Source organism: Mus caroli, chromosome 12 (assembly GCF_900094665.2).
Source record: "Mus caroli chromosome 12, CAROLI_EIJ_v1.1, whole genome shotgun sequence".
Taxonomy (NCBI): domain Eukaryota; kingdom Metazoa; phylum Chordata; class Mammalia; order Rodentia; family Muridae; genus Mus; species Mus caroli.
This window is the reverse complement of record NC_034581.1, coordinates 81,455,813-81,468,831: the sequence shown is the minus strand read 5'-3', so window position 1 is coordinate 81,468,831 and position 13,019 is coordinate 81,455,813. Positions and strand designations below refer to the sequence as shown.

The 13,019-nt window shown below is 49.4% G+C and overlaps 1 protein-coding gene across 8 annotated transcripts in view; it reads right to left on the bottom strand.

Moving 5' to 3' along the window:
- Tmem63c (transmembrane protein 63C) overlaps window positions 1-12,688 on the bottom strand; it is a 68,021-nt gene extending 55,333 nt beyond the window's left edge. For 2 of the 8 annotated variants that reach the window (XM_021179426.2, XM_029484267.1), the window contains exons 1-2: window positions 12,346-12,687; window positions 288-435 (exon numbers count right to left, since the gene is read on the bottom strand). The gene's annotated coding sequence lies outside the window, so the exon portion shown is untranslated. The other 6 variants (XM_029484271.1, XM_029484269.1, XM_029484270.1 and 3 more) reach the window with 5 other exon arrangements.
- Window positions 12,689-13,019: the final 331 nt, after the last annotated feature.

The window sequence follows — 13,019 nt, the reverse complement described above, 5'->3', positions numbered from 1 at the left end:
CAAGACCCTCAACGCAGAGGTCCCAGCTAGGAGCCCAGCCTGCAGTATTGCCAGTGAATGGAAGACAAGCTACCCACAGCTCTCAAGTTTCCCTCAAACCTCAGGAGCCTGAGCCACCTCTGTCCTGTGCAGAGGGTTCAGGTCCCTGCTGGTCCCTCCAATCAGGCTGTGGTTAAGGGCCTTTTCTCAGCTGCTGACTGACACACCCCAGGCTATGGGATCACCATATGGCCACATTTCCCAAGGTTGCAGTGCTGGTGTTGAGAGAGGGTGACAGGGGCACCTACCTGGGGCAGCAGGTGTTGGTGAGAGCTCAGGTTGAAAGACTTGCTCCCGGGCCTTCCAGTTGTCAACCAGTCTCTGGGAAGAGATGCTTCCAAGTGACCCTACAGTCTTCCACTAGTTCTTGATGACTAAAGTGGTTCCTCCAGAGCTCTGTGGCATAGGGACAATAGAACACTCTCAGGATAGGCAGGCAGGGATCCCAGTCCTCTGAAAACAGCTCCTCCTCAAGCCCAAGCTGGCCAGGCCCCTCCTAGATCCAAGGTGCTTGTCAGCATCTTCCCACTGGGCCAGTCTGGGGAGCTCTGGTAGGGTGAAGGGCATCTCGGAGGCATGGCCTGAGTGAGCTATCTCAGCTGAGCAGAGTCCCGGGACAAGGAGGAGGACAGAGATGGGACAGTACACTGGGGTTTCAGGCCACTGTGGTTTTGACACTTGTCCCCTAGTGAAGTTAAAGCACCTTGCTTTCCCTCATTGTGATGGAAACTTTAGCCTGGATATAGTTAAAGCCGGCAGTGCTGAGAAGAGAGGAGGTCACATAGGGCCACAGTCATCTTCCTTCAGAGTCATCTGAGAAGACCTTATTGAAATGCCTACTGAAGGGCCCTCACCTGGCCCACTAAGAACAAATGTCCAGGAAGGTATGCAGGGATCTGCACATCCACATCTTTATAATAGAGGTACGGGAAGTAATACTCAATGCATATTCTGGGAGAAACCAGACAAGTCCACGGATGAGACTTGTGTGGCTCACACAGCATCCTCAGCTCCTTTCTTATTTATTTATTTATTTGTTTATTTATTTATTATATGTAAGAACACTGTAGCTGTCTTCAGACACTCCAGAAGAGGGATTTAGATCTCATTACAGATGGTTGTGAGCCACCATGTGGTTGCTGGGATTTGAACTCCAGACCTTCGGGTGCTCTTACCCACTGAGCCATCTCACCAGCCCCCTTCATCTCCTTTCTTAAAAGCAACTTCAGGGGAGCCCAAAGCCTGCAGAAACCAGCAGCATCCCTGGGTAGCTTGGGTGACACATCTCTAGATTTGAATTTTCCTCTTAGAGAAAAATGAAAGGAGGGTTAATCTCTAATGGACCCTTAAAGATTTGACATTGCCAATAAAAGAAGAACCCACAAAAAGGGAACTTAAATGAAAATTCAGGGCCGATGTCCTTTGGTGACAGAGCACTTGCCCAGCGTGCACAAGGTCTTGGTTCTGATCCCCATCACTGGCAACAAAGGAAAAGAAGGAAGCTTGGGGTGAAGCATTTGAAACAGTTTTCTCCCTGGGCAAGTTTTCTTCTAAAATGCTCCTTTTAGATTCTGAAAGCAACATGCTATGGAAAAGGCCCACTCAAGGTAATTACACAATGGGCATGGGGTTGGGCATGATGCCCTTGCCTTCTTCCCAGCACTCTGTTGCACTTCTGGGCATAGAGATAGTTAACGCTCCTGCTGTGGTTTTCTCTGGGCTTCCCCAAACATGGACGAATGTGTGCTCATTCCAGGGTCTTCACGATCCTGCTGCTCTCTGCTCTGTTCCTTAATACACGTCGCCCATCTCTGCATCCAACATCCTCAGATTTCAGTAGTGCTCCACCGAACCAAGCCCTACCCTTCACACCATGATTCCAACCTCTGCTGGATGCTTAGGCTTTCACCCCTTCCTGTAACTGTGCCTGACCTTGAACTCGCTGTGGAGACCAGGCTGTCCTGAAACTGGCCATCTTCCTACTTCAACCCCTCCAGTACTAAGATTATAGATGCTGCGTTCATCCATGCCTAGTTTGTTTCCCTGTTTTTCATGCAGGAAGCTGCAATAAGCATTTCTGGAGTTAACTGTAGGTTATGCGTCTAGGTTGATGGTTATGCGTCTCTTAAATTCTAATATACATAGCCAAGTTGTCCTGAATAATGAAGCAGCTTGTGTATCCCAGCAACATGTGCAGTTGCTGGTGTCTCTGCACCTTTAACAGCATGGCTAACTTTGTAGACCAGGCTGGCCTTGAACTTGCAGAGATTGGCCTGCCTCTGCTCCCAGGCACTGGGATTAAAGGTGTGCAGCACCACACCAGGCACATAGTCACCTTTTAAAGAACATTTTTCAACATACCATCTATCAATTATTTTAACTAGCATATTTGAATATCCTAGTTAATATGGCAATGCTTTTAGGCACACCATTTGTATCTAGCTCACTCCTATCACCTGTTAATCTCTTTGGCTTTGGCAATTTGGGTTGAAAAGCCATTGCTTCTCAGTTCAGAACTCTTCGTTGCCACAAGGACAGATATTTCTTTCTCTCTCTCCCTTCTCTCCCGTGCCCACTCTCTCCTCTCTCCTTCTCCCTATCTCCTCTCTCTCTCCAATCCCCTCTGCCCCGTCTATCTCCTCTCTACTCTCTTTCCACTCCCCCCCCACACACACACCTGTCTCTCTCTTCTCATTCCACCCAGCAGCTCCTGAATACACACTTTCCAAGCACTCGTGGAACATTCTCCAGCCAGAATACATCATGTTTTGGGTAAACTGTGTAGAACAATGTTGGGGATGTACACTCCCACACATATGCACAAACACTCATGGACACACACACACACAACATTAAAATCAAACGCATATCAATTTTCATCAAATACCCTTTAGGCCCTTGCCAGGTGTGGTGTTGTACTTTGATAATTCCAGCATTCAGGCAGAAGATGGTGAATCTGAGGATCTGAGGTTCAAGATCATCATGGGCTATAGAGTGAGTTAGCCTGGGCTACGTGAAATCTTGTCTTCAAAGGTCAAGAAGAGGGGCTAGAGTGACAGCTCTGCAATTAAGAGTAATTGTTGCTCTTGCAGAGGGCCAGGGTTTGGTTTCCAGCACCCACCTGGTGGTTCCCAACCATCTTTAACTCAAGCTCCAGGCACGCCCTCCATGGACCAGGTATGCAGATGGTGCACACTCAGACAATCGGGCAAAACACTCAGATACAGAAAATAAGACAAATCTTAAAAGATTAATCAAGAGCGGGCTGGAGGTGTGGCTCAGTGGTTAAGAGCTCTGGTTGCTCTTCCAAAGGTCCTGAGCTCAACTCCCAGCACCCACATGGTGGCTCAGAACCATCTGTAATGGGATCTGATGCCCTCTTCTGGCCTGCAGGCACTCATACAAATAAGATCTGGAATGGTTGGTGGTGTTTAACTACCTGAAGGTTCAACAGACACTGTCTAAACTTGGCTGTTTTAGGGTTTTTTGAGGACTTGGTTCCTTCTATAATTATTGGTTTGTTTGGGTTTGCAGCTCTTCTGAGTCAATCTGACAATTTACACTTTTCAGGAAACTATTGTTTCAGCTAGCGTTTGATTGGATTTGCACATGGCTGAACTCAGTGTTCTCTGAGAACTCTATTTTCTCTCTACCAGTGGCTATTTCCTTATTTTAGTGTGGAACTTCATCTGTTTGCCTCACTGCTTTGTCAGCCCTCGTTAGGTTAGCTAGACTTTAAAAGGGATCAAATTAGGGATGGAGAGATTGCTCAGTGACTGAGGGTGTGTACTGCTGTCCCATGGGACCTGAGTTGGGTTCCCAGCACCCATATCAAGTGGCTCACAACTGCCTATAAATCTAGTTCCAGAGGAAGCTGATATTTTTGGACTTCACAGTATGCATGCATATATATATATATATATATATATGTATATATATACATACATATACATTATATATATATATGTCTCTGTGTGTGTGTGTGTGTATATATATATATATATATATATATATATATATATTCCTTTACAAACACCACACACACACACACTCATGATTAAAAATAGTAGAAATAAACAGACAGTGGTGGCTCACGCCTTTAATCCCAGCGCCCAAGAGGCAGAGGCGGTCGGAGCTCTGTGGGTGGGTTCAAGATCAGCCTGACCTATAGAGTGGATTGCAGGACAACCAGGGCTACAGAGAGAAACCTTGTCTCATAACAACAACAACAATAAATATAAATAAATCTTTAAAATAAATGAATAAAAGTCCCCCAAATAACAGAAGACAGTTCTCCCAGTGCCCTGTTTTCTGTGCACACAGCCCAAATACAGAAGTGCTGACATCACGGGGGAGGTGGGAAGGTGCTGAGGAAGAGGAACACGAGTCATTCAGCAAGCATTTCACTGGCAGCTGCACTTCTTCATCACCCAGCACTGGACCCCCCACACTTCCTCTCCCTAGCTCCCTACACTGGTTACACCTGCCACTCACTCTTCCTTCAGTCCCCAGTGGTCACCTCCTCAGGACCCTACCCTGCCTCCCAGGAAGGAGTTGGTGGTTTTCCTATGGGAAAAAAATAAATTTAAACACTAAAAAGATAAAAGAATAGAATCAACCTAATTAACAGATATTAACAACCCATAATTTTCCCTTTGGGTCGTGTGTGTGTGTGTGTGTGTGTGTGTGCGTGTAACAAAGTGTTCCTGATAAACCGGAAATCTTTCCCCTGAAGTCTCAGCTCCATTCCCCACAGACCACCACAGGCTGAGCTCCATAGGTGTAGCTTGCTCATCTCTGTTAATCATAAGATCTTGTTTTCATAAGATGAAAGGATGGACCATCCAGAGACTACCCCACGAGGGACCCATCTCATAATCAGCCACCAAACCCAGACACTATTGCAAGATTTTGCTGAAAGAACCCTGATATAGCTGTCTCGAGTGAGGCTATGTCAGTACCTGGCAAATACAGAAGTGGAAGCTCACAGTCATCTATAGGATGAAACACAGGGCCCCCAATATAGGAGCTAGAGAAAGTACCCAAGAGCTGAAGGGGTCTGCAACCCTATAGATGGAACAACAATATGAAATAACCAGTATCCCCAGAGCTCGTGTCTCTAGCTGCATATGTAGCAGAAGATGGCCTAGTCGGCCATCACTGGGAAGAGAGGTCCCTTGGTCTTGCAAACTTTATATGCCCCAGTACAGGGGAACGCCAGGGCCAAGAAGTGGGAGTGGGTGGGTGGGGGAGCAGGGTGGGGGGAGGGTATAGGGAACTTTTGGAATAGTATTTGAAATGTAAATAAAGAAAATATCTATAAAAAATGAAAAAAAATCTTGTTTTCATGTATTTATTGATCATATATTGTCACTAATCGTATTGTTCTGCAGTCGCCCTTTACAACAGCTTTTAAGATTTATTCATGACAATAATATATATATATATATTATATATATTATTATATTATATCAAGATATAATTTAAAGAAACTAAAATTTCCAGTTGGCTGTAGTGTATATGCCTATAAATTTTGGCATTTGGGGGATGGAGGCAGAAGGATCAGGAATTCAAAGGCATCTTATGCCTAGTGAGTTTGAGACCACCCTGGGCTTCGTAGGACCCTGTCTCAAAAAAAATCAAAGTAAAATCTTCAGACAGGAGTGAGTGATGGTGCATGTTTTTAATCCCAGCGCTCTGTAGGGATAATTTTTTGTGCACTATGTAAATGCATCACTGTCGATAAAAGTCTGATGGCCAATAAGCTGAGGCAGGATTAGAAGATGGGACATCCTGAGAGAGGGGAACTCTGGGAAATAGGCTGGAAGATTTGCCACTCAAACTCGGAGAAAGTTGGATGTATGAAACTGAAGAGAGGTAACCAGCCATGTGGCAGACAACAGTAGTATAAATGGGTTAGTGGAATTATAAGCTAGTCATAGAGCAAGCCTAGCGTAACACCTAGGCATGTATCGCTAAATAAGAAGCCTCCATGTCATTATTCAGGAACTGGGGTGGTTATAGCCTCAAGAGGCTGAGGCAGGAGGATAGCTACAGACCAACCAGAGCTACATAACAAGACCTTGTCTCAAAAAATCAAAACACAATAAAACAATAAATAATAAGATAAACTCCCCCCTATTCTGCTTGTATGAACTAGCAGGCGTCACAGCTTTGGTTGTCTCTTCCAATATTGTCAGTGTCAAAGCTACGGGGCCAAGACCTAGTTTTTGCATTTTGGGTATTGCTGCCCTAGATATCCCAGAGACTGTCAGCTTCTGCACAAGCACGAGTGTCTCTAGGTCATCGCACACCCTGATGTGAAACCACCAGTCATAAAGTACTGCAACTGCACAGCCACACGCCCTCGTCAGAACCTCCCATCCCTGGCATTCTACATTGCTGTCACTACAGAACGTAATTATTGTCATTTCCTTCCTTCCCCATGAGTTACGGGGAACATGCACGCACGCACGCACACGTGTGTGTGTGTGTGTGTGTGTGTGTGTGTGTGTGTGTAGCACTCAGGGAACACTGGGTGAGTAAAGCAACAAGCTCACTGTCTAGCAAAAGGGGTTCGATGGGTCAGGCTTTCAAGACCTCTTCTAGCAGAGACCCATGGAGGGTTTCATGGAGGTGGTGTCAGGTTCATTGTGTTGTAAAGGGACAGGAAAAATAAACAGATGAGAATGGAGACCAGTCTGGGGTAGTCTGGGGCAGTCTGGGGCATGGGTCAGGAAGCAATCTCTTCTTTCTAGACCCTATTTTGCCAAAGCCGTACTTCTTAGCTGAGCTATGAGTGGGGTGTTGGCCATGAGGGCACACAACCTCAGTCACAGTATTTGGGAGGCAGAGACATGTCGTAAGATCACTATGAGTTCCAGGACAGCCAGTTCTACACAGCAAGTCCTTGTCTCAAAAAAGAGGGAGGGAGAGGAAGAAGAAGAGATGGGGAAGAAAAGCTGGGGTTAATTTTGTGGAAACTTCAATGTGATCATATGTGGAGGGGGGCCTCTGAGGCTGAGGGAAGGCATGGGGTGTGAGGAGTGACTCCAACATTGGATAACTTCTCACTGGAAGGCTCTGAGGCCAGTGAGGAAGGCTCAGGACAGAGGTGGGTTCAAAAAAAATGACTCATTCAGTAAGGAGGCAGAGCCACTGGGTGCCTAACCTTATCAGGCCTACTCTGAAAGCCTGCTTTCCCCAACATGGGCAGACCAGGGATTCTCTGGCCTTTTCCTAGACCCACTGGAGGGCTCTAGGACAGGGCTCCTCCTCCTGTCCTGCCCCTCTCAGACCAAGGCTACTGTCTACAGGACCTGTAGGAGCTGGTGTGGGTAAGAGCAAAGTCTAGGTGTCTACCTCCTGAGCACGTGGGGGTGGGGGGTGAGGCAGGAATCCTATCCTTCCGTTTCCTTTGCTCTTGTGACAGAAACTGTCCTTCAGCTGCCCCAACTCTGGGCACCCTGCCCAGAGTGGAGGGGAAGGGGACAAACCAGCAACCTTCCCTTCCAAGTCCTTGGGTCTTAAGCAGCTTCAGCAAAGCCAACAGCACAACAGAGGTAAGTGCTGGACGTGTCTGCCCGCTGGAGTCAGATGCCTGTGTGTAGGAGACAGATCCCTGTATGCTGGAGTCAGACCCCTATATGCTGGAGACAGACCCCTATATATAGAAGACAAACTCCTGCATATAGGAGACAGACCCCTGCATATAGGAGACAGACCCCTGCATGTAGGAGACAGACCCTTGTATGCTAGAGTCAAACCTCTGTACACTGGACTCAGACCCCTGTGGCCACATATGTAAGACTATGGTTCACACTGCCTCCCACAGCCTCTGTTTTCTCCTCAAGCGAATGTTCATTTGATTCACTTCTCTGGAGCCTAGGGGAGGTTTCAGAAGTCAAAACCAGGCACACAAAACCACAGAGCAGCAGGACCTTAGGTGCTGATCCCTGGTCTGCGCTCGTCCCAGGCCTGGCCTGGTTCATACCTGGACACACATGACTCTGGCCAGGAGGGGTCCCTGACTTAGTAACACTGTGTAGTATCTCCTCCTACCCTGCCACCCACATGCCTTCCGATTCCTGAATGACCCCCTTCTCTTGGCCCTTCCCAGACCTGATGCTCTTCTGAAGGGAATAGCTCAATTCTAATGGTGCCTTGAGGAATTTATATAGCTAATCATCACTGGGCACTTTGTGGTACCAACGAAGCATGGCCTGCCATCCCAAAGCTCCCTAGAGAGTTGATGGAAAGGGGACTTAGTCACCAAGCACCACCACACAGTCACTTCCCTCTACCTTCCTCTCCATCTTCCTGAGGCCTCTGTACAGGGTTTCCCAGAACTGCACATGAAGACTAACCTCATGGGAATGAATGAGTGGGTAATGATGTGGGTGGAAACCTAGCACCAAACAACCTCTGGACACTGTGTCACATGTGACAATTCCTCCATGCCTAGGTCCTACCACACATAGCCCACAGGGCTTTGAGCACATACCCAGCTGTTCTTTGCAGCATTTTGGTGCTATGGCCAACTGTCACTTGGACATCTAAGGTGACAACGGCCCATGATCAATAACCCAAGCACATCCTTGATTGGCCACAGGACTGTGCTGCTCCCCTGAATCTCCAAAGACCTTAGAGTCCCTTGCTCTTGAACCGGGGCATGGCCTGAACCCAGTTTTCATCTGGCTGGGCACAGTTCCGAGAAGATCCAGCTACAGTGTGAAGGCGTCCAGCTTCAGGGCCTCTTCTCTTGACCAGTCTACTATAGTAGCCAGTGGCCATGGATGAGAAGGGGACGGCTTGGCTTTCCACTGGGAGCTGGCATGGTTCTTTCTGTCTCTGACCCTCTAAGGACACCAGAGGTCCTGACTCAGCAGGAACAAAGGCACAGAGGCACGCCAACCCTCATGCACTTCGTTCAATAGCTAACCTCTTGAAGGGACTGGTATAAGATAGCAGATGGATGGGTAGGAAAAGTGTAAGCCAGGGTCCTGGGAAACCTGGAGCCAGGTCCTCATTGTCTAAGTGGGTCTGCACTACTTCTTCTGTTTTCCGGAGGGAATCACCAATGACCAGACGGAAGCAGGAGGTGGTGATGGGGTGCACCCCCTTTGCCTGGCTTGGCATGTCTCAGTCCTAGCCTTAGGGATGCTGGCAAGGAACATGGAAGCTTGGATGCATAGCCTGCTCTAGAAACACAGCTTATGGACTTCTAGTCTCGGGATGTTCCTAAGAGCTACCCTCAGTTGGCCCTGAGAAGTCCAGATAGCTCTAAAACAAAAACTCATCTTCCACGCTATGCCCACATGTTCACCTCAGTGGCTCATCATAGCTTCTACCATGGGTGGGAAAGTAGAGTTCTGGGTGTACACTCCTGCTGGTGGGCAAGTACGCTGTTCAAACCCTAGCTCTCCCTAGAGAGGGGAAGGAGAGCATGTGGGGCCCCAGGTCAGGCAAGATAGGGCACTTAAAAGCTGATCTCACCCAATTGCTCAGCACTTCCCCTAAGCACTTTCATTACAGCTCAGTGAGAGCCTGCCCACAGCCTGGATACCACATGGGTTCCCTTAGCCTGGACATTGCAAAGATATTCAGACCCTTCCCATGCATTGTCTCTATGGCTCTTCGACCAGATGACTCCCAGAAAGGGCCAGCAGGGGGGTAAAGTTCTGCAGGGAAGCCCAGTGTGTCCCTAGACATCAGCCACTCTGGGTAGCAACCCTGCTAAGTATGTTAATAGTAGTTACCTGAGGAGGAGGGAAGAAAAGCCCTCAAAGGGCAGAATATAATTGGAAGTGGGCTGGGGGGCGGGGTGGGGCAGTCTAAGACTGGAAGAGACCCTAGACTGGGCACAGAGCACGAAGAAAGGAGACAGCCTACATAAAGGGAATGGCTATAGTTCCTCCATCAAGATAGGAAACAGATGGCTTCCATGTAGGCCAGAGTATCCCAGAATAATACTTTCTTTCTGTAATAAAAACTTTTCAAAGCCCTCCTACCCATTTGGAGAAGATAACTTGGTGCCCAGCTGTAAGGTAACTTGGGACAGAGCGCCAGCAAATAGGGGTTCTTGGTCCAGAACAGGCCCTCAGTTCTACAGGCCTGATTCTTCTTCCATGACCTAGGGATAAGATGGGACCTTTTGAAGCCTGACCTTTCATGGCTAGGCTGAGAGAGAGCTTCCTACACTGTGAACAACTGCCTTTCTCCTAAAGAAGGGCCCCAGCGGAGGTGCCAGGGGAGGTGGGTGGGTCCTTCTGGCATCATATTGCCACCCCACAAGCACCTGGCTCCGGTATAGTGTTTTTAGAGAGTCCATCCTTTCCCACAGATCACCCCCAGTGACCATCTAGCAGTCCAAAGCATGGTCCCTTCTCTGCAGCCCAACTCCATGGGCTCTGTACCAGAGGGCATCTCCGGAAAGCAGCCGGGCACACAGTAACACCTTTTATTCCACAAATGCGGAGTCAGAACCTCTTGTCCTGTTGGGCTCCCAGAGAGACAGCAGGTCCCCTTGTGTACAGTTCACAGCTATGTTCATGTTCATAGCTACTCTTACAGTTCCATAGGCAGGACAGCCATCTGTCTGTCCAAGACAGTGTACCTCTGTGGGGACATGGTGGCAAGGTGATCATGTGATCTTCACCTCCACCCTCAAGCTACTTCCTTACCAAGTAACTAGCAGACATCCCTTGAAGGAGGAGAGGACCTGTAGGAACTGCTCATATCAGCCCTACCTGTCAGGGGACATTCACACCCTCACCTCCCAGCACCAGGGCAGTGGGGGGAGAAGGAGAAGCAGAGAATAAAAGCTCTTCAGCCTGTCCTGAGGGGTGCAGGTGGGAGAAATGGGACAGCCCATTGCTCCCACTGTGTCTCTGCGCACAAGCCTGATAGCTAATTCTGGCTCTAACATACCAATGCTTGCTCCCTGCCTCAGTTAACCAGAAGAAAAAGACATTTTGCCCCAGGGAAAGGGAGGACAAGATGGCTTGAGACAATCAACTAGGAGGGCAGCAGATTAAATGGAGTCTTCTTGGGGGGTGGGGGTGCACTGATCAGAGAGGACAAGAATAGGAAGGAAAGCTATGAGACCGAATTCCCCACAGATGATCCCATCACCCATCTGGGAACAAATGCCACAGCCTCTTGAAGTTCATCCTGATCCCTTCAACACCATCCGTTCCCCTAGGAACTTTCCCTGGGCCTCCAGCAAGGCCGGCACATGGCACAGACACCGAAAAACTTCCTCTGCTACTAAAAGCCACCTCTCATTATTTTCCTGAACCCACAGAACTGACCCATCACCCCTTCTACCCAGCAGTTCTTAGCAGTTTCCTCCTGACCGATTCCAGACCCCTGCAGGTGTCTACCACTCTGGCTCCCCAAGCCTGCTGAAATTGTAACTCCCTGTATCCTCAGGGATGAGGAGAAAGGGATGCTGGGTGGGAATCCACACCAGAGAGGATCAGGGAGCTACAGAGCAAGACTAGCCCCTGTTCCCATAACCGGGGTTGGGGATGGGGGGCTAGTGATGAGATTATGCCTGGGAGGCCAGCTCTGTGTAATGACCAAGTGACTTCTGGCAAGTCAAAAGTACCCCTGGACCTCAGTTTCCCCAGGATCTTCAACCAAACCCAAAGTTTCTTTCAAGTTGAGATTGGAAGCAGATCCTGACTTTAAAAATAGAGAGAGAAAGGTGGCGTCCTTTGCTTCCAGGAACCTGCCGCCTTGAAACTCAGACTGTCCATCTTAGAACCGGACCCACACACAATCCATCACTGATGCTGTGGTCACGGAAACGGTGAAGTAGATCGCCTCCTCCCAGCCCTGCCCATTGCGTGGGCAGCAGAGCCCTGGGGAGTCCCTAGATGGGTGGGGGTGGAACTGCCCTGAGAGGAACTCCCACCTACTCAGACAAGAGGCAGGGACCCCCCCCCTCCGCCCCAGACAAGCCTCCCGCCCACCTCCATTCCGGCATCCCGTAAAGACAGGTCTCCTAAGCCAAGGCCCTTCCTAGTGGGCGTCTTAGCCCACCCTTCCTTAGGTACATGCCGAGAGACAGCCAATGTGCTCCGCATGTGGCGCAGTCTCCCTTACTACCATCTCTCCAGTCCAGTCCCAGGTCGCCGAAAGCTCTCAAGCAAGCTATCCCTCCCCGCCCCCTCCCTGGTCCAAGACCCGGATTCTCTCATTCCTTCTACCGGCAGCTCACCGTATCTGCGCCCTCACGGCCACTGCCAACCCCAGGCGAGGAGCTCGGGCTATCAGGATCAGTGACAGGCAACACTATACCTGAGAGGGGACTGCGGGTGGGTCCTCCTCCTCCTTCTTTTTAGCGGCCTGGTAAAGCCAGCTCCACCTGGCAAGGGACTGTCAGCAAATTCCCCTCTGCATCACCGCGGGAGCGGCATCCCGGCTCCTCCCAGTAGGAGTCAACCTTGGCCCCGCCCAACGCTGCTCTGACCTGTGGGGGAACCCGGGCTAGATAAGCAGGGGCCAAGGCTCTGCCCTGGAAATCCTGTAGTTATCAGAAACCATGACCATCGCGAATGCACAAGGCTGCCGCTCCCTGGCTGCGGTTTGCAACAACTGAGGTTCTCTGGGCCTTGGCAGCTGCCTTGTCCACCCACCTTCTCCTACGCCTCAAACTGTCCTCTGAGGCCTCCTAGCCCAGCTAGTCAGAAGCAAGGAAAGGCATTCAACCTCACCAAGGTAGCACTGTGCCACACCCTAGGACCATATCCCAGCATGGCTCAGTGCTGACTTCTTCTTCAACAAAAGAAAGGTTTATAAATTGACTAGAACCCCACCCAGGAGGCCCACAGGAACCGGATAAGTCTGGTCCATTCTGTCAGGATCACACTCCTCAAGTGGATCTCAGGCTTCACCAAAGACCTGCCTACCATGCTAGAGAGACCGGCTTTTTTTTTTTTTGGGGGGGGGGGGCGGTTGAGACAGGGTTTCTC